General features: G+C 31.6%; 1 protein-coding gene and 1 non-coding gene across 2 annotated transcripts in view; both read right to left on the bottom strand.

The window, feature by feature from the left end:
• The window catches only part of LOC124354846 (lachesin-like), an 87,043-nt gene that overhangs the window by 29,197 nt on the left and 30,013 nt on the right, over nt 1–27,833 (bottom strand). The gene's annotated exons all lie outside the window — the stretch shown is intronic.
• Nucleotides 15,549–15,619, bottom strand: Trnaa-cgc. Its single transcript has one exon. It is a non-coding gene; the product is annotated as a tRNA-Ala (tRNA).

The raw sequence follows: 27,833 nt of genomic DNA, 5'->3' as shown, positions 1-27,833 counted from the left end.
TGTTTGTCCTGTGTTTACCCGCTGTGTAACGCTGATTGCCCCCTGGAGACCGCTTTTGTCCAGCACAATACCGAGTCAACTAACCATCTCTAACTCATGTCATTCAGTTCTTATTAAAATTGTATTTACAACACCAAATAAATATAAAGAAAACGAAAACTATTAAATAGTTAAGTTTAAAGAACATAATTTTAATATGGGATACTAGTGGTCTCTTCTGGTTGTATGAACTACAGATGATCCCAATGAAAACACAATTTTCAAAGAAGAAACTCGTTAGTTAAAATATTTCTTAGTTTCTTCAAGCCATAACTTTCAACAAGTAGAATATACTACGTTTTCTTATCTGAAAATTTATAAAAAAGGTCCTAAAGTGTCTTCTTGAATTATAACGCATATTTATTTAATGAAAAAAGTATTTACATAAAAATATATAATGTTGCAATTAACTATATACATATAATATTTCAAACTTCGTTATATTGTCGCCAAATGTAATTATTTTGTAATTTATGAATCTAAACTTACTTAATCACATGGTTTACATATCTCAACACTGGAACTGTTAGACCGTGACGATAGGAAACATTCTAAAACTTCCCTATTTTCCCAGTAAGATTTTCCCAAAAACTCAAGGTCAGTGATGTTGCACGCAATAAATCACGGTACGTAACTGCAAATAAGTGTATTAACCTAATATTTGTCATAATTCTAATCACAAAAAGGATTTAAGGTGAAACTCCTGATGTGTTAAGAGTTTATAGAAACTTAACAGGATAGCCAAAAGTGTCTTCAGGTTCTAGTTAGGAACTAAAAGATTGCTAATTTTCACCCTCAGTTGGGGGGAGGCTTTTCAAGTAAAAGATCGTTTCCTTACTACACTGAGCACAGCAAAGTCGTTTATAGGATTTAGGATCGATCATCCCCCTAGCCATTTCTTTAGAACTCAAATTGGGTATGTTCGGGTAAACATTTTCTTTTGATGTCTTTATTTCTCAAAGAATTTTCATAATATTTTCATCCTCCAACCCTAGTACCTTCCCATCAAAATCCTCCTGAAGCCGTCCTCCTAACTGAACAATGACCTCCTATATATAAAATTAAGTGTGAGAATTCATCAGCTTTTGGACATAGTTATAGTTTACTCCCATGTTAATATGTAAGGATAAAACTATAACATAAGGCTAAAGATTGGATGATTTAGTAAAGGCTTTAACTTCATAATCTCAAGTACCTCTTGGTATTACAGGCAGTTTTAGGATAAAATTGTCCGCCAGCAACATTAGACTCCCGTTAATTGACTTGCAGGTAAATTTATCTTGTTCGAAAGTTAAAAATCCCCAATTATGGGCCATCATCTAACGCTTTTGAATAACTTGAGTTGAGTTGTATTGCTATCGAATGTTGCACTTTGCAGTTCCAGTAACATTTCAAAGTTAAGGTTTAATTCAAATGCTGAATGCGTAGTTTTTATCACGTCCACTGCTATTCAAGATGATAATACCACAAATACTACGATCTTTTATTTCTTTGCTTGCGTGCAACAAACAAGGTAGAACTACACCACACCGCGTTTTTTAACAGGCTCCACTGAGGATGTATGCATAATTTCAAATCTACAGTTCATTTCATTTTCGAAATGTCCTGCCTACAGACAGTGAGTCATACAAAAATACGTTGTTACGTAACTGACTCATCAAAGAATTAATTCTTACATAACAGACTGTTCATGCAAAGTTTTTGGTTTACTATACACTCTACTATATAATATCTTTCTCGACATATGTTGCTATATATGATAAATTCAAATTTTTGTTTATTAAACTGGGTTTCAAGTCAGTCTTTATATAATAACATTCTATGCACCTAGGCGCTATCACATAATGTGTGTGTTACATTAGTTACGCTACAAACGTTAATATGTCTCATGTTTGAATCTCTTATGGGTGTACTAGGTCTGTTTAAAAATATTTTATTCTAATATTTTCTCGTTTATATTATGTTAATGTAAAAATCGCTGTCACTCAGAAAAATCCCATGAAGTGACATGTACCATCATCTAACATTTTCTCTTTTACAAATGAAGGAAGAAATTGTGCTGTACATCGTTTTTTGAGATATTGTGAGGAGATACAGACAAAAAAAACAGGCAGAATTGAAATTTCTGCAGCTGCACAAAGGATAGATTTCGTTAAACCTCAGTCAGTTAAGTAAATGTTGAGAGTATGTATTAAATAGGGCGTAAAAGCCCTAATTATTCCTCTTATTAAAGTCATTTTCACTTCATTTAGAAGATTAATATTTATTTTCTAAAGGGTCGTATAAATTTCTACAACACGTTTTAGTTTTGTGTAGTTCTGGGCTGAATTATTAAATTCCGTACTTTGTACTCATGCACAACCCATAAACACATCTGTGTTAGTTTTAACATCAAAATAAGATTATCGAAGATTGATCGAGCAATGATTTAAAATTTCGATTTTATACATAAGAATAAAATGAAATGGAAAGTGCCTCTAATACAGAGGTAGGTTTAGGGCTATCAAGCCCTCTCCACTACTTAATCTCAACCTCAAGGATGATTATCCTGTTCGAATAGAATCTGATGAATATGATTGATAGCTAAGGTGTTTTCTTGGGACAAAGTATTAAGTAATTTAATGATACAGTTTTAAACATGGTAAAATCTAAAGTTAAACTTAAACATTGAGGTTTTTACCAAGAAAATGAATCCTGCTACTTATAAACATAAAAATCTCACTAATGTTTCCTAATTTTAAATAATTACAAACTTTATCTATTAGAATTTCCGAAAAAATACATATGTACAATTTAGGAAGAATATCCATTCTATTGAATTTTTATTGGGGTTGGATGGATTTTCACGATTGAATGAAAATGCATTGAGTTTCTGCTGAGCGAATTCGTATGTGGTTATATAGAAGCGCTTTTCACACACAACAATCACAGCAAATTTCGTAAGGTTTATTGTGTCCATACGACACCACATGTGATCCAACAAAAATATATTAGGGATCAATAACCTACGTGATTTTTACATTTTTGATAAATACGAGTATATATGCATTTTAAATAATAACACCTGTATACCAAACGTGTTACAGTCGAGATACACCTAATATTCAGAGCTAAACATAAATTTTATTTCAGTTACGATTCACAGCACAATTTGTTAAAACAAACTTGTTGCTAGGTAATGAGTAATAAGTGGAAGTGTAGTATTAATCAGATGTGAAATGTTCATAAAACTCGTTGAAGTTTACGAAAGTGGATACAATACATTTTCAAATGATGTGTAAGTTAATTATATTTAGACATAATTTTGTGCTATTCAAATTATTTGATATTATTAGCTATTACCGGCGGCGTGGCATGAAAATTTTCTGAATCGGATATTTAATACTACTTAGTACTTATGATGTATAGTTATGAAGTAACGTAAGTGAAACGTAAACAGCCAATTATGAGATACGTATTATTTAGGTTTTCACCTTTACAGAGCTTGACGTGATTCTTGTATCATAAGTGGATGTATAGGAGCATATTTGGCTCAAATTAGTTACATTTATAAAGTCACAGCTAAGTCTGCCTTATTACTCTAATTACAAAAATCAGAACGCGTTTCCTTTTAGCACCTCACATAACTTTCCTAGTTACGCTGACGAAGAAAAAATACATACGTAGTACTAAGAAGCATACTTAGGTTATAGGAGCCTATTTTCAACCTTTTAAATATACTACCACCGGTTAGTTTTCCTCATTGCCCTGATTAAAAACTATTTAATTATGTAACTCTCGGAAGTGTAGTGTTGTCAAAAAGCGTCTAACTTCAGGCTCCTGTAATCTAATTTCGATCTAGTGTTATTCCAGTTTGTTTGTTTGTGTTATTGAGTTTATTTTTTGTTTCCCGATGAAGAAAATATTCATTTATACCTGGGAATAAGAAGTCTATTACTGTTCAAGGAGAAATCCTACCTTCTCTCTATATACTTCCAGTATAAGTGGAAAATACTTATTATAAGTGGAAAATACTTATTAAGTTGCATATTAAATTCATGCAACATTCCAAAATACTTATTGAAAAGGTTGTGCAATATAGTAGTCTTGTTATCTTTCGGACTACAGGTTGAGAAATAATGGATTGTTAAAGCTTGTTAGAATTCATCTATCGATTTTTTTGCCACTGTACAAATACCATCTTATAGTGTTAATTGAAGCCCACCATTTTCAAGTTACTTATGTGAAAACGTTCAAAGCTTATTTCATTCAGATTGGTTTTGTAAGGGCATTTAAACTATTTCTAATGCATTACATTATTTAACTTCGTCACTGGCCTAATCTGGAATACAAAATAGATTTTTGTCTTCTATTTGCATTGCACTACTGATCAATCACAGATCTAACATTTTAAATATAAAAATACTATTCTTTCTCCTTGATAGTATTAGCAATTAAAAGTGTCAAGAGTTGCTTACTGTTAGTTCAGTTTGGATTATGAAACATAAATATTACTATCTTTCTGAATTCTGAAATATTCCAGGCAACTTTTTACAATTTTATATTCATATAAACACAGATGTATGCGAAAGATTTCAAAGCGTATTTTACACAAAGAATTAGTAGCCGAATTGGTCTAGCCGTTCTCGAGATTAGCCCTTAATAATATATTTTGTGATTAGTTTTATATATAAGATATATAAGGTAGGAATGTGTATAAGGTGATATATATATATATATATATACCACCGTGTTTCGCATGTTTGCTAAAGCAACATACTAAATTTGAATTTCACAGCTACTTGTTTCACTATCTCACTTGTCAAAACGTCATATGATTGTAATCAGTTTATTCTGCTGTTTCCTCATTGAATTCATGGCTATCCATTCATCCATTGTCAAAAATTTCATTAACGCTCTCATAATTTCAATAAGCAATCCTGAGGAACATAAAACTCGTTATTACTTATATGGATACGATAAATACAAGTTTCTAGTCTATGGTAAGTTCTTTTCCAAGATATAGTACGGACAGACAGGCAGACAGGAACTACATTTTTCTACACTACAGCCCCCGACTGATAAGCCTACCTAAAGTTTATCTAAGTATATGATCTACTTTGAAGTTTAAAACCGGTCATACAACTTTAATTAATGAGGTGTAACATATAATTTGTTACAGGGGCTTAAATAAGGCATTTTTTTATTTTGAAAGGCAAATATTTTTAGTTTAATGACATGTTAGGCTCTTTTATTCTTCCAACTAGAATTTTACTCCAGTAGCTCAACATCAACGCAGAAGAAGTTAGCTGGCGGGGTCCGCCTTGACCAGGTAACAAATAACAAGGAGTTTCAAAATAAGTCCGCTGGAGTAATAAGGGCTGAAGCGCCTTACCAGCGGACGGCTCAGGTATTACAGTATGTAAGTATACTGTGCCTGGCTGACTCGGTCTCAGTCGTAGTCGTCGTCGAGTCGGAGTCGTCAAGTCGCAGTCACCACTCCACGATACGACGTGATATGGTGCAAGTAAGTCCTAGCAGTAGTAGGTACTCATTTTGCCTGCCAAGACACGTTTTTGCCTGCACTTCCCTAGTCACTAACGACACGAACAGTAAATGGGATGACGTACTTAAACTGCTAATAGAATATTATTTTAGGTATAAAATATAGCAAGAAAATAAATTAGTACGAATAGGACTAAATTATATGACTAGTGACGAGGAGTTTGAATTTAGCTTTTATTTTGTTCATCGTTTATTTTAGAGGCCGCTGGGTCGCTTGACGTACGTTGGCACCAGCGTTCTTTATTTTCGAGCTTGAGTTGAACTACCAACTGTCGTGTTAGGGAACGTTAGCTAGGAAAACAGTCATCCTAAAGTAAATGCTGACGCCTTCCCTTTATTTCCTTTCGTTTCCGAGCCAACGATGATGAAAGCCTGTTGATCAGTTGATCGTCAGTGCTATATTTACTTCAGCTTTGGTTTTTACATCAATTCGGATCTGAACTGAACTTGGAAACTACATCTCCCTTTCGAACCCTGGATTTTACCCCTCTCGGCTGTTCTATCCGGTGTCTTAGGGTTATATAGTATTATAAAGTATCCCTGCCCGATTACACGTTATAGAGGACAATGAAAAGCAAATAAAACATTGCACAAAAAAATATTTGTTCATATTCTTAATTGAGATGTCACATTTTTTGGAAATTATTATTATATATTCAGAACAATTATGTTTATAAAAATTTTTATTCACATATAAATGGTAAACTGCAAACGTATCAATTGCAAATCCGAGGTTTGATATATTTAAGGGTATAATAAAAAACCTTTACCATCTAACCATGTATCGGGTAAAATTTGCATATACATTTTAACGTCCAATATTTTCCTGCAAAGATATTTTTTTTTTTACTGCAAACCTCATCCAAATTTATTTCTTTGGGTTCGGCAGTTGTAGTAATAATGCTGGCCTACTTTGAAGTTTTGTATTTAATCTTATTACCTTTCAATTAAGCTCTCGAAACAAAAAGCAAATGACAATCATTGACAAATATATTTTACAGCTACGTCCATTTTGCATGTTATAGTATTACAAGCCCGTTCTACATAATACTAAATGGAAGTGAGTACTTTAGACACATTAATTGATAGGTGGGTTCCAGTTTGCTTTAGAAAATAACTAAGAATTGATTTCAGGCTAAGAGTTTTGTATATAAAAAGGATAAAATAGTACAGTAGCTAGAGGTTGGTCGATTTTATCAATATGTTGATCTTTGTTTGTTTAAAAGGAAGGGGAAATCTCGAAACTGAAGCTTTTTTGTTTAGTCGAGTTAGCATTTTGACGTTCGCATGTATTTTTATATTAAGTCTAACTCCAAATATATATATATATATATATATATATATTTCCATTAAATTGTATAAATGGCAATTGCCTTGTTTAATTTCAATAAACATTGAATCGCAAAAATTACTTGCTTATATTATAAAGACATATAAAATATACAAATTATGAATTTATAGAAATAATATTATACATAACATTTTAACATAATATTATAGTGTAAATATTAGATAGCATCTATTAAGGAGGGAGTATTTACAGAGAGTTCCAATAATATTTGTCTCAATCAATAAAACTTTCAAAACAAAATAAAAGTATCCATTAAACTTTTATTTAGGTTAGAGAGATTTCCGCGATTGAATGAAAATGCATTGAGATTCCACTGGTCGAATCCCCATGTTGGTGAATATATAGACGCGCTTTCCACACACAACAGTCGCTTCATTACGGTTTATTGCGTCCATGAAGGTACCATATTCGTTTAATTTCAAAACTTACTTTTTACTGCAATTTAAGTTTTTATATTTGAAAAATAGTTCTATTTATTAATTCAGTACAAAACAACACATTGAATTTCAGTATACAATATAAATTACTTACTTTATTTGTATAGAAAGTAGAAATTTTCTTTTAGTCAAAAGCGTTATTTGTAACTATATACTAACCGTATATCAAACATGTTTTAGTACTAAACTGTAATTACTAACTGTTTTAATAAACATTACATATTATTTATTTGATTTTGTTTTATTAGCACTTTTTTACCACTTTACATTATACATATTGAGTCTAGCTCCAGTTCACCTTTCTCTCAGTGCAACGCCTGAAATCAGATGCTGTCACAGACTTGACTTCTGGAATGCTGGAATGTGGAGTTATGTTCGTCCAAAAAAAGTCGACGACGGAGCATTTCAAAAATAACTCTTTACGTTGTTTCGACATCAGATACACAATCCACAAATTTAGTGCAATGTTGGTGAAGAGGTAGACTTTTCATGTTTGAAATTGTTCACTGAAATGTTTTAAAAACGATTTCTCAGCATGTTTTCTACTCATAAAGTGGAAAAAAAACTCACTCATATGGTGGGAAAGGTTGGATCAATTAAAATAATGAGTTTAGCTCCAGTTCACATTTTTCTTAGAGCAGCGTTTGAAATCTTACGCTGGTACAGATTTTACTCCTGTAATCTTTAGTCATTTACGTCTTAAGAAATAAAATTTACACAACTTAGTGCACTTGTAAGAAAGCACTCAGTTGTGAACCAAAATTATTTAAAAAAGTAAACAAGTGTGTACAGTAACTCTGCAAAACTGAGTCTACACAGTCACTAGAGAATAGATGATTTAACAAGACATAGGAGATAGTCCTTAATAGTGTACGTGGTGCTAAAACTGCATCATTACAGAGGACTGGATATCGTACTACGCACGAGAATATTAGAATTTTGTTTTTAAATCCAAGCGGATCTGGTTTTAAGTGACGCCTTTGAACGCAGGTTTCATTTATCCACGATTTAGAAAGGTAATCAGTTCAACACTAGTTTCAATCCATACATCTTTTTAACCTCGTCAGACCTGTACTCGTATACGATCATTTCACATGTGAAACTAAAGCCCTATTTGGATGCTTCGCTTTAACAATATGAATTTTTAACGGGACCTCTATAGTTCTTTGTTTGTGCTGAGCCAAATGAATATGGTTTTAGTAAAATACAAACCTTATTTTATTATAGGAAGAGAAGCTCTTCCTTGAAATGTTAAGGTACGTGCAATAAGTACGGATTCGAACAAGAAAAGCACTTTTAAACAGCTGAAACTGTAAATATTCAAAGTCTTGTAAAAACGTCCTTCTGATTTCTTACTTTATTAATTCATAAACATACTTTAATAAGCAAACTTATACACTTATGTAAGTTAGGTTATAGTTTGTAAGAGACTGGCCAAAATGTAACTGAATCGCGTTACTTTGGAATCAAAGAGTAACTCATGAGTGTACACGGACGGTTGAACTCAAACACTGAACCCTTCAAACTACGTCACAGTGCGCTAATATTGGACAATGTAAACTGAGGGACACCTCGAACACCGCTTGCAAAATTTACTTGTTATCTGCCTGAAAGTGTGTATGTTTCATTATCAAAATATCCATTGTTACATTAACTTAATGAACAATAACATAAATTATTTTCACAATAAAGTGTTTTAGGTATTTATTTTGCCTAGTTGTTTATTAAATAGTTATACATGTTAATATATAATTTAAATAATTATTGCATCCTAGAGTTATTTTTAAAATATGTTTCAAATTTCCCTTCAATGTATTTTATTTAAGGCGTTGTATTAATTAAAATATAGAATAACGTGTGTATATTGTGCATACTCAATAAACAAAAACTTCCTTACGATACGTAATGTTCCGGATTCATTAAGATAAATGAACCTTAAGATGTTTACCTTTCTGCAGTAATCAACTTTTGTAAACAACAGTTGTGCTTTACATGTATGCAATGAGTCAGTCTCTAATTACAGTAAAATATTAAGAATATACTCAGTTATGTATACTATAATAGGAATTTTTAATGCATTGATATCTAAAACTATAAGTTTTTTCTGTAATGTATGAAAAAATCTTACTTGTCTATGTTACCCTACTGTGCTACATGTAAAATTATATTAAATTTTACGAAAAATTAAACTCTTCATTTTAAAAATAAAATAAATAAAAATAAAAATGCCTTTATTTCAAGCGTTCTCTCAGTGTACAACTGTTTTACAGAGTAACTCAAGTCAAACTTAAAATTAAAAACTACACATTATTTTCATGGTGCACATAAATGGTAACAAAAAATATAATTAAGACGTATTCATAAAATGAGATTTTACTCTAGACTTAAATGCTAGGATGCCCATTTGTTTGAGGTCCCAAGGGAGGTCATTATAAAGAGTAGGGCCAAAATAAGAAAACCCTTTTCTACCCACCTCTAGTCTGACCTTTGGAAAATGGAGTAGCGCATCCTGCCGGGTGCTTCGCAGAGCCACCCCCCCACGAGCAACGAGTCTTTCCACCAGGTACTGAGGCTCCTGCTGTACCAAGACCCGGTGGATGAGGTTGCAAGTCTGCATCCTACACACGGCATCAGTTGGCAAAAGACCGGCAGCCTCACGATAGGCAGATATACGCTCCCGTCCACGAATGTTGTAAACGAAGCGCACTGCGGTGTTCTGCAGCCTCTGCAATCGGGACATTTCCTCCCTGGTAATGCTGTTGCCGTATGCAGGAAAACAGTAATAGAGCACTGACAAAACTAATGACTGGACCAGCTGCAGCTTAGCAATACAATAAATTAAATATTATAGGAAAATGTATACCCAATCGAAAAAAACGTTGTGAACCTGATATTAAATACCTAACATTTCGACGGCACTTTACAAGGTTTTTACCGCGGCAATTATATTTTTTTATACTGTTAAAAAGCATTATTCGTCATCCCTTTTCATTGACATAAAATAATACCTGTAATATCCGAAACAAATTTAGAATCATTTAATTAGTCATTACGTGCAGAATGTCAACCATCGCCTATAATTAATGTTCAACTAGAGGCTCGCTGAATAACAGTTTTAGGTCCGTAACTTTGTATATTTCAGATCAGCTCAGTTAAGAAAATTTCCAGTAGAACTAAAGTTGGATATAAACTTTTCTTTATTTAGAAATTGATCATCACTGTAGTGGCTTAGCTGTGTGAAAAGTTATGTACCAAATTTGCCGTCTAGATGTGTTTGAGTTTATTAAGATATAACAGGTTAAGATTTAGGGCACGCTGCTTTTCCTACAAACCCTTTATTTCATCTCCAAAACAATTATGAATACTCCGGTATGGAGTGTTTACGAATCTAATAATTTTGAACAAAACTTTTAATTTATCTAGATTCTGTGTTTTAAAATGCACAATATTTGGTGGCAGTAAAAAGAAATTTTTGTAACCACAATGTTTACCAGGTTCCAAATTGTAGGGGTTTCAACTATTATTCATCACACAGTAGTATTGTACCATTATTTATAGTTTATTTATACAGGGTGAGTTTTAAGTCCCTTCCTCCCTATTTTTTTTTAAAACCGTATAAGTTAGTAGGTTTAAACTCCGTACATATTCGTTAGACCTAAATATCTTGTTTTTCATGGGTTCATTGACTCTCCACCTCCAATGGGGGACGGTCCACGAGGAGTAAGCCTAGATTTCTTAAATGTAAGCATAGGTTTGATATGCACATCAAATTAAAGGTCTCTGTAAGTAGAATACAATGCCGTAAACCGGACCTCAAAAGGTTCATCCTAATGAAAATTACAGGGTGTTAAAATGTACAAAATAGTAATGTGCTATTATCTGCGTTTTATCGCGCAACTTTTTAAAAGTTCATTTCATAACAATTTTTCTATTGCTGTTTATTCTTTAAAAGAAACTTTATTTTGTTGTGTTTAATGATTTTAAGGGATCTGGAAGTCCGAGATCTAGGAGTTAACTAAAGGATTTAATAAGAAGTCGGTCATGTGATGTGTCGTTTAACATTGCCTTTTAACGCTGGAAACGGTGCTACAATCTGAATTAAAAAAAGGATAATTCGTAATTTTGTTAATAATAATTTTGTACAGAATCTGTGATCTGCATTTTAAATGTAATCTTTGACATAGTCCCTGTGTCGTTGTAAAAGTGAAAGTTGTTTGTTATCTGGGTTATTCCCAGAGACTTGTTTAGTTTGGTTTCAGTTACTTGGGCCATTAAATATCTGACCTTGTTAGTTGCAGTGTGGCTACTGGCCTTGTTAGTTTTAGTGCTGTTAAAGTTAGAAACATGTCTCGCACTCTTCAAGAAAAAGTTGACATGGTGTTTATTTTTGGCGCTTCTAGGAATAATTACCACGAAACAATGAGACGATTTAATGAAAACCATCCAGAAAGACCTGTTAGCAGAATCTATTTTAAGGCAGTTAATAACAAAATTTAGAGAGACTGGTAGCGTTACTACTGATGCAAAACGTTCAGGTCGTCCTCCTTTGTCAGAAGAAGTTGATTTTGAGGTTCTTTGTACAGTTGTGGAAAATCCTCAAACCTCTTCGAGACAAATAGCAGACAATATCGGGATATCACAACGCAAAGCAATAACTACCCTGAAGAAGCACAAATTTCATCCCTACAAAATTATGCTACATCACGCATTAAATGAAGATGATCCGGACAGAAGATTGCAGTTCTGTGAAACTATGGATAGACTAATTATAGCAAATCCAACAACCGTAAATAATATCTGCTTTAGTGATGAGAGTACATTTTACGTAAATGGTTTAGTGAATAGACACAACTGCCGATACTGGGATAACTCTAATCCCCATGTTCACAGAGAACATCATACCCAGTATCCCCAGAAAGTAAATGTTTGGGCAGGTATCTTTGGTAACCACGTGATTGTACCACTGTTTATTGACGGAAATTTAAATGGAGAAAGTTATTTACATATGCTCCAAAATAATATTCATCCAATTAATAATAGAAAATACAATTCGCACTAATGGTGGGGAGTTTAATCGAGAAAGAAGTAAGGTTCCAGCAGGGACGGTGCTCCTCCACACTAAGATGTTAATGTTCGTGGTTACCTTAATGTACATTTTCATGAGAAGTGGATAGGACGACACGGGGCAATAGAATGGCCGGCACGGTCTCCTGACTTGAACCCACTGGATTTTTTTTGTGGGGGACACTTGAAGTCTGTGATTTATTGTACACCAGTCACATGTGTGGAAGATCTTCGGAACAGAATTACTGAGGCCTGCAGGAAGATAACACCAGAAATCCTAACCCGTGTAAGGAGTGAATTTGTTAACAGACTATACTACTGTCAGGAAGTAACAGGCAATCAGTTTTGAGCATCTACTACAATAAAAGGGTAAGTAACAACCTACTAGTATCGGAATCGTACAATATTAGAACCGGAATCGCTGTTGAAAATAAAAATAAATGGGTCTAAAACCTTTGTAAGACAACAATTCTTTAAATAAATACTTACAAGGCGACACAACACATGATCGACTTCTTATTAAATCCTTTAGTTAACTCCTAGATCTCGTACTTCCAGTGATCCCTTAAAATCATTAAACACAACAAAATAAAGATTCTTTTAAAGAATAAACAGCAATAGAAAAATTGTTTTGAAATGAACTTTTAAAAAGTTGCGCGATAAAACGCAGATTAATAGCACATTACTATTTTTGTACATTTTAACACCCTGTAATTTTTCATTAGGATGAACCTTTTGAGGTCCGGTTTATGGCATTGTACTCTACTTAAAGAGACCTTTAATTTGATGTGCATATCAATCTATGCTTACATTTAAGAATCTCGGCTTACTCCTAGTGGACCGTCCCCCATTGGAGGTGGAGAGTCAATGAACCCATGAAAAACAAGATATTTAGGTCTAACGAATTATGTACGGAGTTTAAACCTCCTAACTTATACGGTTTAAAAAAATAGGGGGGAAGGGACTTAAAACTCACCCTGTATTGTTTTATATTAGTTCAATAACAATAACATGCATGCATGCATTGAGATAAAAAACAAACATTCTGCGGAATCTGAGGTATATGTTGTAATATATTGTAAGTAAATCCTATTTATTTTGTCTTTCTGAGTAAAATCTCATCAATTAGTGTGAAATAGTTTAGGTTATGAAATCCTCTAGATTCAGCATTGTTAAACCTACAAATATTCTAATTTTTAGGATTGATTCAAAATAGACTTATTTTAATGTTTGATAGTTTATCGACCACGAACCTATCATAATATCGTATTCAAAATTTATTGAAATATTTTTCTACAGTAAATGACACAGATGTTATATGTATTTTATTTGATACCTAGCATCCTATAAACTTACTACAAATTCAATGAAATACATCTGATTTCTTTTGAAATGAAATTATATGTTGTTAGAAATCTTCCCTTCACTCCATCGATAGTTAAACACAATTAATTCGTAATTTGTATGGTCTAGAATTCTTAAAAACTATATGAAAGAAATCATTTTGTTTACCCATAAAACTTAAAATCTGTTATATTTTATTTACTACTTATAATTTTCATTGGTCACTTTACCAAGTTTACGTTTTACTGACTGTTCATAAATTTTGTTAAGTGCTTAAACCCACCAACATTAATATATTTAATGTATAAATGAGCTAATTACATTAACTGAATATGCAATTAAAAATGGTTAATTAATTGCGATTTGCTCTCTTGTAATGGTTATTATATTTTTAAAAGATTTTAAGTTTGTTCTTTACAAAGCCTCGCATTGAAAGGTCAGTAAGTAAAGTATTTTTAAAACCCAAATATAATTCACTCTACTTAATACTGTTTTGTTTTACTATTATAAAATTAAATAAACTAAAGTAAACACAACGTACTTTTTCAGTGTTTCGGCAATTTAAGTATTGCACAGAAGAGAAGTTTATTTTTTTTATACTATTCATTTTACAGTAGTATATTTTGTATCTGAGATTCATATAAGTACACTGATTCCACTTGTACAGCGGAGGAATTAAACTATTATAACCTTGTAAAATAGCTTGTCACATCACGTGGTAGTTGATCTAAACTTATAAAAAGGCTTTTTCTTATGAACAAAATTTAATTTACGTTACAAATATAAATATCAATTTAAAAACCTACAAACGATGTTTTCCAAGTTTAACTACTGATACGACAAACGAACGTTCTGTGTGTGTATTTGACAATGTTTGTGTGTGTTTGACAGTGTTTGTTCTGTGTTTGCCCGCTGTGTAACGCTGATTGCCCCCTGGAGACCGCTTTTGTCCAGCACAATACGGAGTCAACTAACCATCTCTAACTCATGTCATTCATTTCTTATAAAATTACAGCAAAAACATCTACGGCACAAGAAAACCCAAAGTAACGTTTAAAATCATGTATTACCGATTTTTTATTTTATAGCAAGATTTTTGTGTGTGTTTACGTTATGTCATATTATTCAATAATATAGCCTATTTCTAAGATTTTAAAGTCATTTGTTATCTGTAAGTTGGACATCAGATTATTATTATTATTACTGCATGGGAGACATTAGGTTATAAACTCGTTACTGTTGTTCTTGCATAGGAGCATTGTAGATATTAAAAAAATTACAATTTTAATCTTTTCCTATATTTTTTTATTTTCATCCGTAAATTTATTTATTTTGAATAATTAATTATGATTTTAATTATTTATTTATCAGGATACTTTAACTTCCCATAGCAACATGTTATAACTGTTTAGGTAATGAACAGATAAAGAATGACAAGGTATTAAAGACAGCAGAAGATAAAATACAGCTGAAGTAACATGTGTTATAGACGGAGATAAATTTACACCAAACGTGGTAGGTTTCATTGGCTGAAGAGGACGGCTTTTTATTGGGAATAGTTTTTTTGGTATTACTGTACAGTAGTATAAAGAAAAATTATTTTCTTTTTGTATTATTTTATACCCTTTGCATTTGTTCAAATGGTTTATTTAATATCATAAAGTTAATCTATATATTGACGTATTAAAATATATAATCTAAATATATATATATATATATATATATATATATATATATATATATAACAAACATTGAACCACAAAAAGTACTTGCTCCGCCGGGACTCGAACCCGGATCACTCACTTGCGGGGTGAATGTGCTACCATTACACCACAGAGCCCTTACTTTTTACGATTCAATTATATTGTATTTGGTCATATTTGTCACATATGCGTTTAAATAACCAAACTAACATATGATCGGAAGACCAAATATCTGTCAAATGACTTTTGTTAACATTTATTAAATTTGCATAAGTGGCAATAGCCTAATTTAATTTCAATATTTAATATATGATTACACATATTAAATATAAGATATGTAATTAATTAAACATAATATAATATTACATTATTATATATTATAAATATCACACACACACACACACACACACACACACACACACACACACACACACACACACACACACACACACACACACACACACACACACACACACACACACACACACACACACACACACACACTCGTACATGAGACAGGAAATCAGACATTCAAATTATTAACTTTTTTACATGAATGCAAATTAAAAATTCTAGATTGTATCAGAAACAGTTATGCCTGTTAAGTAGAATAAAAAAACAAACAAAACTATAACTATACCCATTATGTTTTTATCCATGTACAAAATGAAGCCAAAAAACTAAATACTAGTAAAGGTTATCTCTAGGACATATTTTCTTACTTCTATGCGTTTTCATTATTTACAAAACATATCTTTTACACATCAACTAACTATAACCCTGATTTAGTACGTTTGGTACGATGATAGGATCCACTAAAAAAATTTGGTCAAATTTTAAAAGTTTCAAACACGTGGCTATTTACAGTATTTAGATTAATACATTGGTATAAGTATCAATTTAAGATTCAATTGTACTAGAACAGTTTAAATTATAATACATAGCAAGTTCAGTTGTGTATTTATTTTTAATCGGATAGCGAGTGAATGATTTATTACACATTTAGGTAAACCATGTCTTGTCACAGGTCACTTTACTATATCGTAACAGGTCAATAATAGAACTAGTAACAGCAGATATTTGTAATGTTGCCTCATTTGCGCTGAATTTGTGATTATATCATTGTAGTTTAATTCTTTTACAAATACTTCTTTCATTGACACGTTTTCATTATGTTAGTGCATGAAACATCCCTATAGTTTGTATTGTAAAATTTTGATGAAATCTGGATAATGGTAATTCATTCTTAATAAAGAACTATTCTATCTGTTTGTTTAACAATATGTCTACTAATTGATGTTTTTTTTTTGTTGCTTAGGGCCTAAATGTATATTCAATTTTTTCAAATTCCTATCCATCGTCTTCTAGTTAAATTACATTTTAAAATTAAGTCGAATTTTGTATACTAGATTTTGTATAAGATTATCATCGTAATCGGCATTATTATTGTTAGTTATAGAACCATCATATAATAGTACATTATCATTACAGTATAATCATTAATATACATATTAATGAGTATACAGTTTGTATTTTTAATGGGGCAAAATGTTGGCTTAGTATATGTTTCATAAAATATATAGTAATTCAAATTCGTTTATTAAGAAGACGGCTTACACTACAAGTTTCCCCAATTACAATGCAGCATAAAATTATATGATTAATTAAATAAATAGAGAATACTATATGCACATAAATATATAAATGTGCATAACAAAGTAGTATAAGTTAAAAAAAATTATAGTAATAATAACAAGAACAATATAATAGAGAAATATTAAACAACAAACAACGACTAAAGTTAAAATACTAAATAACAACATGACCGAATTTATTGAAGAAGATGACAAAACATAAAATATCAAAGTGGAAATATTTTATAGAACTTGATAATTAATTTATACATGCAAATCCAAAAAGACGGAGATTGCCAATAAATACTAATCAATACAATTTGAAACATTTTTTATAAATATTCTTAGAGAATTGCCAAAAATATCAACATCTAGCGGCAAAGAATGGTGAAGCCTAATCATTACGTTAATTGGCGAGTTGGCAGCCCGGCTGGTACGAGAGTAGTGAGGAGAGAACAACAAAAGGTTTCGTGAATTGTGTCTAGAAACGTAGAACTGTAATTTTGATAACAGAGCTAAGTCGATTGCGTGACCCACAAGCCTATACAGGCAGACCAACGTATCCACCCGCCGCCTTTTACCCGGGGAGTCAAGATTAAATATTGACAACACTTCGAGATATGGAACTACCGTTGTGTAATGGCCAAACTCCTTGAAATATAAAAACCTTAGAAATTTCTTCTGGAAGTTTTCTATTAAATCGGAGAGGTAAACAAACTGTGGATTCCAGATGACTAAGCCGAACTCTAACCTAGACATTACTAAGGAGCAGTAAAGAAATTTGATTACATTCGTATTTTTGTACTGCTAGATCTGCGGATGAAACCCAGTACTGAGAATGAAGATTTACTGATAGAAATAACATGGTCGGCAAATGAGAACTTTTCGTTAAACGTGATGCCTAGGCCTTTAATGGAACTGTCGGATGCCAGGTCAACGCCTCATATCGAGTAATTAAAAATAACATTTTTATTCTGAGATATTTTTGAAAACGCATAATAGTACATTTTTTATGTTTTATTTTAAATTAGTCCTGCTCCATTGAAAAAGATGGTTTATACTTTTGAATATTTTCAAATCGCCTCATAAAGCAAAAATTCACAATGTTTAATTAAAGAAGTGATGTTGTTGATTAATATAATAAACAGAAGTGGACCTAAGTTGGAGCCTTGAGGAACTCCAGATCCCGGATGAAGACAATTTACCTTCATAAGTAACATGTTGAACTCTTTTGGACAGATAGGATGAAAACAACTTTATAAATGAAGAAGATAACCCAAAATAATTAAGTTTTGAAAGTAATATCAAATGGTCCACCTTGTCAAATTCCTTTTAGAAATCTGTGTATATGACATCGATTTAACTTCCAGAATCTAAAGTTGAAATGCAGAATTCAAAAAATTGACTAAGTTTGATGTGATGGATCGACCAGGAAAGAAGCCGTGCTGATGAAGCATTTTACATGAGCGAACAATCTGTTGTACAATATGGAATCAAATACTTTAGCAGGTGTTGATAAAATAGATATGGATCTGTAGTTCTTTATGTCTGACATTTGTCCTTTTTTGAAAATAGGAGTATATTTGGCCCGTTTTCAAACGTCAGGAAATTGTGAAGTAGCAATGGAAATATTGAAAATGTGAAGTAAAGGTGAAACCAGTAATTCGGAACAAGCCTTGAAAATATAGGGAGGCAGACCATCCGGCCCCACGGAAGATTTTGGTTTTAATTTTTGAAGAGCCGAGAGTACCTCGTTGCGGGTGACAGCGGCGAGCGCCATGACTGGCACGCGGGGCATGACCGGGGAGCGGAACAGTGCTCATACACTGAACCAAAATACTGAGCAAATTTGTATGTTATCTGTGCGGCCCCCTCTACCTCCTTCCCGTCTAAACTCATAACAGCAATAAATATTGTTGAAGCTTGAACGATTTCCTTAAGATTGTACCAAATTGTTACGATTTATTAATCTACTAAGTGTGTTTACTGTCATAAAAATCCTACAAATCGTATTCAAATCAATTCAATTAGATTTAATCTAGCTACTTGTTTTCCTTTGTACAAGAGAGTTCCAATTCCATAGGATAAAATAATGCAGATTTGATTACTGATATAAATCACAACAAAAGAGACTAGTGAGACACACACACAAACACACACACACACACACACACACACACACACACGCACGCACGCACACACACACACATATATATATATATATATATAATAATTAACATAATTCAACAAGTAGTGTTAAACTTATTATAAATATAACGAGAAACCCATTCAGAAGGAAAGAAATATCAGAATCCAGACATGATTAAAAATATGCCACTGTATGAGTTTTAATTTTAAAAAAGGAAGTATGTAAATAAAACATTAGAATTGAACTATTTTAATACTTAATTATTGATATAATATTACATACAAATAAATTCCTATCCTCAGCAGGATAGGAAATCTAAACTTGTAGGAAACCAGTCTGACGTCAAATTGTGGGATTCGATAAACACAATTCATGTACATAGAACATACTTAATTCTAGTTCTAAGAGTTAAGTTATAAAGGGTCAGGGTGGATACTAGGACAATGCTGAGAAAATTAAATCTACCTAATTAGATTGTCGAAATCATAAAAGGACGTCTTGCTTGCTTTAAAACTTACTATACAAAAATGCCATTAGAAAAAAATGAATATAATGATTATAGAAAAAGTAGAATAAAAATAGTGCATCAGTAAATACGGTTCCTTATTACTAGTTACAAATCCTACAAAGTAGATAGTTTTATAATAAATCGATCAATATTAACAAAAACAGAGACTAGATATTTTGTAGAGTAGTTTGATTGATTCTGGTCCAAATCACTTGTTTTATAGGTCACCTAAAGAGCATATAAAAGGCATCCCAATAAGGATTATTGTGAGTTATATTGACTCACTTGAAATAATGTAGTGGGTTGATTTAAACCGGAGGGATTTAATAAATTCCACCAATATCATACAAGCAACAGAGTTTAATATAAATGGCAGCATGTAATGTGATTGTGTTGGAAAAAGTTATTCAAACCTGAACGATTTAATAAATTTCACCAATATCGTACAAGCAACACAGTTTAATATAAATGGCAGCATGTAATGTGATTGTGTTGGAAAAACTTATTCAAACCTGAACGATTTAATAAATTTTACCAATATCGTACAAGCAACACAGTTTAATATAAATGGCAGTATAAGTTTATTAGCGTTAAATAGCATATGCTATTCGGTATATAACGCACCGACATACAAATATACACACACATTGTTGCCCTGGTCATATTTACTCAGCAGATTTAACATTTTTCATTAATAATGATAATAATAGGCTCCCTCGGATATACGATGTCGCCAATTTATTTCGTAGTTTCTTTAATGCAATGAACCTCCACTTAAGTTGAAGCTAGCACCACTTTCTGGAATGCTGAGAAACGTTGTAAAGTATGCAGTTACATAAAATAATAGTACAAATAGTTTTATAATTTAATTTGACTACGTGAATGAACTATTCTAAACTAAGAATTATTAGGAATCTTGTATACTTGCAATCTTGTTTTTAATGCCATGCATTTGGTGCAAGAATAATTTTACGATACATTTTTCAAGAATGTTATTGTTTTTAATTAAACATTAGTATACTGTTACAGACAAATTTGGATTTCCACGATCCATATTTCGATTTGTATTGGTTATCCGGTCTGTATTAGGTGGAAGAATGATTTTACAACACTTTTACCAAGAATCATAGTTTTGTGATAAAAAACATTTTATGCAGTTTCAGGTGAATCTATATTCTATGAATTGTTTATTGGAGTTGAACGGATTTTCACGATTGGATGAAAATACATTGAGTTTCCACTGAGCGAATCCGTATGTGGTTGAATATATACAAGCGCTTTCGACACAACAATCACCGCACATGTTTTATGGTTTGTTGTGGCCATGTGATATCAAAATTTATGAGATAAAATAATATCTCGCGACCTTTATGTAGTGGTTTATTATTTTAACGTGTAATAAACAGCCCAAATTCTTAAATAATATTTATTCATTTTTAATGTTACAAAGTACTGTAGATGACTCCACTACTTCGATTTTATTTTAAAACCTACAAAATAAAACTTTTAGCCAAACACACACTGCGATATTTAATCTTACTCTTTTTCCAATATAACGCTCTGTAATATATGAAGGCGCACAAATAATTTAGATTGGCGAAATTTAAAAGTGAATCCTTAAAATGTATGTATAAATGCCTTATATTCTCCATGTATTTGATTAGTAAGTTAATCAATCCCACTTGGGATACCGTGTATAAACCCTCGAGGAACTCATATTATTTTATTTCATTATTTTGTTTAGAACTGTTGATCATGTATTAACACGTTAAACATTTGGATGTTAAGTGAACGTGATAAAAATTTAATATTTGTACTAAAAATTTTAATATTTAAGTATTAATAAAACAATACAGCAGAATATGGTTGTACCTGTAGGCGTCAAAACGTAACGTAAGAACACGTTTCACCAAGAAGTCAAAAAACATGTACCAATACGTCACGTAACAAAATGTGCTATGACTTTATTTAGGTCATATACACAATTTGTTTACCCTCTGATGTACTTATTGCCACCACGACTACCCATTACACCATCGTAAAAATATAAAAATAAATTTTAACTGTATTATTTATTACCCCAATGTCAACATAGGTTCATCCTTCAAAGTACTTCGCTACTGTTTCAGTAACAAGTTGCCAATCTATTAGACTTCAATACAGTTTCTGTACGTAGCACGCGACAGAAGAATTGCCAGTTATGACCTAATTAATCATTTTACACACTTTACATTTTTTTTATTAATTACACGCAAATTTAAATATATTGTAAATGTTCATGTTTGTAATATTTGGCAGTTAAAGTGTAATAATAGGCTTACATTACAAAGTAGGTTCATATGAGTGACCACATGTAGAGTAACATGCATACTACCATCGCCCTGAAACGTGCTCTACCTTCATGGATGTATCCTTGGCATACCGGAGACATGTTGTGTAATGCACTTGTTATTCGATGTCATGAACAACCTCTAGTCTAAATCTACCATTTTATTCACCCCCCCCCCCCTTAATAAAGTGTTTCGCTAACTTTCAGGTAAATTTAATTTAGGGAAATTATGTGCTATAGTTCAACTTGAACATTTATGTGGTTAACGTCAATGCAATATGGCCACCACATTTATGTTTTAATTCTACAATATCCGGTGCACAGATAAACAAATCTTTCTATAACACAATAACTCACTACTCTTACTAAATTTAGTACTATATGTATTAAGTTGAGTCTTTTATGCAGGGCTGGTATGGTATGTGTCACACCTTCGCTAATGATCACCTAATCTCTTAGTACCATTATTTAAATAGTATTGATGTAATTGAGTTTAGTATCTTATGCTGCTAAGGGAGAGCAAAGCTATCACACTAAAATGAGGACTTCAATTGAGTACTTTAATGTTCATACCTTTGAGTAATTTAGTAGAGCTTAATAAACTCAACCATTAAACATTCGTGTCTAAAAGTATCTAATACACTACATATGTTGTCTATATGCGAATTACTGATATTTTAAGTTTCGTGTCTTTACTAAAACTTTAAAACATATTCTTCGTTTACGAGGCTATTTTACGTACCCATTTTACATAGTTGTTATGCAGTTCTCCTTACAATGTTAAGTGGGTTTTATTAACATTTTGTTTATGACTTATTATTAATTTCAGGTCCATATACCGATGCAGATACTACACTCGGCGCTTATACTTGTAAAGTTTATAATAGCACCAACATAACTCATTGTTAAATAGAGGGAGTTGGGAGCACAATTATACATCTTGGCTCAGAAAATGTTACATGATTAGTGTATGCCTCAATTATTTCACATTTCACAAAGAAAACAATTTATAACATAGATTTAAGTATTCAATGTTGAAATTAAATCAAATCATTGTTTTTAATACTTACAAAACAACATGTATATATTTAAGTTAGAAACACTCGCTTACAAAATGTAGGTACGTGATAACAATGAAATTACAGCATAAATATATGTTGTAATGAATTTGACACAACATCAGAAAGAATTTATTTCTCACCTCAGTACCTAACTTCCAATGTGAGGAGCAGCCAAGAAAGAGACAAACGACACTCTTGGGAATAATTCTGTAATAGCCTAAAAGTCGTTTCCTCACTCACAATGTAGATTTAAAAAGAAATCACCATACATTTGTATGTAAGTTTTTTCTTATGTCAAGAAAGTGTATACCACTATATCTGTTTATCTTAAATTTTTACAAGTACAAATTTTCATTAATATATATATATATATATATATATATATATATATATACACAATTTTTATTAAAAAATTATGGTTGCCTGTAAAGTCGGTTTTACGGGCGAAGATTTTACGTGACAACGTCTTTTTCTCGGTAGAATATTTATTGATATGAATATTATTAAATTGCACAATAGGAACAAGGAATTGAATGAAAATAAGAATTGCACAAATTTTAACTATAGAAATATATTTTGTTTACTAAAACATTGTACATAATTTGAAATTAATTAAAATTTGTTATTGTAAATGGTAAAGTTGAATAAAACATTTACTAAAATTGGAATTTGAAATTCTTGCTAAACACAGTTAAATTCTAACTCTGCGCGTGGTGATTGGTCGGTTTATTTCGTTTGTTTGGTCGCACTGTTATGACAGGTTAGAGGTTATAATTTGTTATTTTAAATGTTTGACTAGCAATACGCGCTGGTTTTCTTCTCAATCGACTGAATTACGATTGATTGCAGAGTGATTTAAACTAATAATTTACTTAACACTATCAACATTTGTCAATAGTATGACATAACCTGTAAACTTAGTTTCTCAACTTTTGTGTCAATCTAACAATTAATCAATCAATCATAGTTTACGATAATGAAATATCAGTGTACAATTATTTACCTTTATTGTTGTAGTTGTTGTAAATGACGAATCTAAGCACTCCACATTTTCACGAATAAACATAGTTATCTGCTTTATCCCGTGCGGGCGGACCCACAGTTATCTGCTTTATCCCGTGCGGCGGACCCACTGGACGGGCATCGTAACGTTACCGGGCGTTACACTTTTTCATGAGTGACTCCGAGCCGCAACCTAATTTAAGACGTTGTCACGTCAAAAAATTATAATTAAAAAATAATGAAAATGGTAAAGTCGCAGAATAAATAAACGTGTAAAGAAATTGAGCACATTTCTTGTAGATTTTAAAAGTGTAAATTTTAATGTAAAATAAGTGAATCCTCTTATGTGACATTTCCTGGGGTGAATACCTAACTTATATAAACGTTTAAATATTAAAATAAAACTTAGTTGTACAAAATTATATTTATTTTTTTCATTTGTGCTAGGCTAGTTTAAGACTATTTTCATAAAACACTAAACCCGTTTGTTTCATTATTTAGTTTAAAGTTATAATTCACTTCGTGAAATATTATTTAATGTCAATGGATATCTGCTTCTCACACAGCTATAAAATTGTAATCTGCATTTAGTTACGAAGACATCGATAAGCGTTCGATGACTGGAATCAGGGTGCATCTTCCTCTGAGGCTACATCTGATTACGCTACGTCAGTGATATATGTGTGATTAATAAAATATGAGAGGATATTTCCTGTGTTAAAAAGGTATATAAAAAGTGAAATAACGGTTTTTAAATTGTGGTTTTTATAGTGATGTAAACCCATTGTGTAAGGGAAAGCGTAAGAGAGAGGGGGATGCACCTCCCCTTGAGGTTTAGCTTTTGTTGCGGTACAATGTGTTGTGGTTTCCGATATAAAAATACACGGACCCATATCTACACATCGTAGTGAACTCTATTGTGACAGAGTTACTTTAACAGAATATCTGATCAACACTGTTTATAAATTAATTTATAAACACTTTAAGGTTCTATATCTGTTTAGTAAATAGCAGTATCAGGTTTAAGTAACTGTTACATATACAGTTGCCTTTCGTATATAGAAGCTGCAATAATCCATGTTTTGAGTAGCCCATTATTATTTTTTCATTAATTGAATACTAATTATAGCAAAGAACACTTTTGATCAGATATAAATATAAATAACACCATTGCCAGTAAAATATTGATACGTTATTGGCTATACCATACTAAGATATCCTATTTAAGTACCAGTAGATTCATGTGGGTTAATATTTAAAGTTTCCTTATTGGAATTTGTAGGTTCTTGAACATCAATAATTATTTCTCTATTTGAAACCAATAGGAGTTACATAAACTTTTATCAGATTTATACCAATAACGATTATTTTGTATGACTATCAATACTTATTGAGGAAATATTTATTCGCAGAGCGTTATCGTTGCCTATTACTCGAGGAGCGGGAAAAATTTCGTCTCACTATATATGACTGACCTCGATATATCTCGAGAACAAATTAGCTGCATATATAGTTTTACAATTCTTGCTTAACATTGTCTACATGCGTTGCTGGTAGATACAAAAAGGTTACACACGGGTGAGATTTGTAAACCTTACTTGTAAAGTTTACAAGTGTGCAGCAAACATATTTTTCCAATTAAAGTAATAATGATTCCGATTGCGTACTATTTGACGTTTTTCCACTTCTAAAAAAAGTTATCACCTTATAATCTGATAGTTTAATAGCTGTATTACTTACAGTGTCACGCTGCGGAAAATGATAGAATTGTCTACTTTAACTGGCCTATAACGAACACGAAGTCCAATAACGGCTCGCAACACTTGACAGGATAGTAAAGACTGCAGCAGATAAAACACTGAAGGCGTAACAAGTGTTATTGACACAGATAAATGTGCGATAAAGTAGTGGTGTTGAGTGATTGGGGGACTAGACGGCTTATACGACACGCCTCTCAATATGTTTCTTTACTCGTGTACCCTCCGAACTCTACTGTAATAATCGACAAAGTGTGTTTATTAGAATTATTAATCCATTAAAAACTTTGTAAATAGTGAAATTATTGTTTTAGTTTTAAAATTGTAAGAATAAAATGCTTTGTGAAGAAGTTAAATATAACTTATGATAACATTATTGTAGCTATGTGTATAACTCATTTATTAACAAAGTTGACAGGAAGAAGACATTAACACAGATATAAGTATTGATAGATTTTATTTAGTTTTTGAAGTGTTAATATATTGTTTAGCTATAATAATATGATGTTACATTAAACCCGCAGAAGCCCCCACATTTAAGTCTTAACTTAAAATAAAGATATTAGTTTTAAATTAACTTAATATCAATAATTTATTATTTTAAGAGGTCTCTTGATACAAAAATAAACAATATATTTAAAAAAATTTTATATTAAATATAATAAAATTTTTGGTGTATTTATACCCTTAAATAATGTTCGCATCCCATGAACCATCATAATAAGTTTCAAGGACCAAAAACCTTTTGTTTAATTTTAAGTGGCTTATTAGATAAATACATGTAGATAGTCATTATAAAAAAATGGTTTCACTGGTCGTATACAATAACATTAGACTGGCTTTGCTTACATTTTACCATTTAAAAAAATATAAATCCATTTAATTATTTTCTGTATTTCAGAACAAAATATAGGATTTATATTTAATAATTTTATGATTTTAAATTTATTCATGAAGATACCATGAGATTTTATTAAAAACTGCGCTAATTTTGAGTTTAAAAATATTTTGTATAGCTTTTATCAGAGAAAAATACATAAAAACCACTTTCCAATCTAGCTCACTTTAACATACGCAGAATGATTTTTAACTATCCTAGATAATAAATTTGCGAGAAAATTCCATTTATTATTTTAACATAATACTTTTTGTGATAGCTACATAACGACAGGGATTCAAAAAAATTGCATAAAAATATACTTACACTCATAAAAAATAAAATACTTGAAACTTCTTCTGCTTAATGCTAAACTTTAAATACCTGATAACACTATTACTATTGGTGTCCAGGTGGAACGGTGAACCCGAGATGGGCCTATCAGTGAGCGAGTAGGTGTACATTTGAGAGTCATAGCACGTTCCAGATATTGAGACCGGAATAGGTAACGAGGCACGGTCGCTACGGTCCTGCGGCTCTGGAGGTGTCGGTATTACAGGATTTATAAAAGCTACATCAGTGTAAGGTACGGTTGGTATAGGTAAACTACACTAATTTAAAAAGGCTTATTAGAAACAATGAATATTATTTCTAATTTAGTTTGCTATAGGTAATGTAGTATATTTAAATATTCTGTGGCACAGGTTGGGTACTGATACTTAAATACTTGTAATGTGAGTTTGAAGAATTTCCCTTTTTTCGTGTAAACATGTTTGAATTATATAAATACGTTTTAAATAATGCTGTACTTCAATCAAAAAGAATGAATAATAATATTTTTTGTTTCAAATTTATAATTATTTATTACTTATTGGTATTTAATATTTGTTCTATTTATTTTGTACAGAATACGATACAATTCTGAAGATCATTTCATGAACTTGCAATCAACAATCTTCGATGAACTTTGAAACTCGGAGTAATAAAGTATTTTGAAATGCTAAATAGGGATGAACTTATCTAGTTTGATAAGA

This window comes from Homalodisca vitripennis, chromosome 2 (genome assembly GCF_021130785.1).
Source record: "Homalodisca vitripennis isolate AUS2020 chromosome 2, UT_GWSS_2.1, whole genome shotgun sequence".
Classification (NCBI taxonomy): Eukaryota; Metazoa; Arthropoda; class Insecta; order Hemiptera; family Cicadellidae; genus Homalodisca; species Homalodisca vitripennis.
The sequence above is the reverse complement of the archived record's forward strand: the minus strand, read 5'-3'. Positions and strand labels throughout refer to the sequence as shown.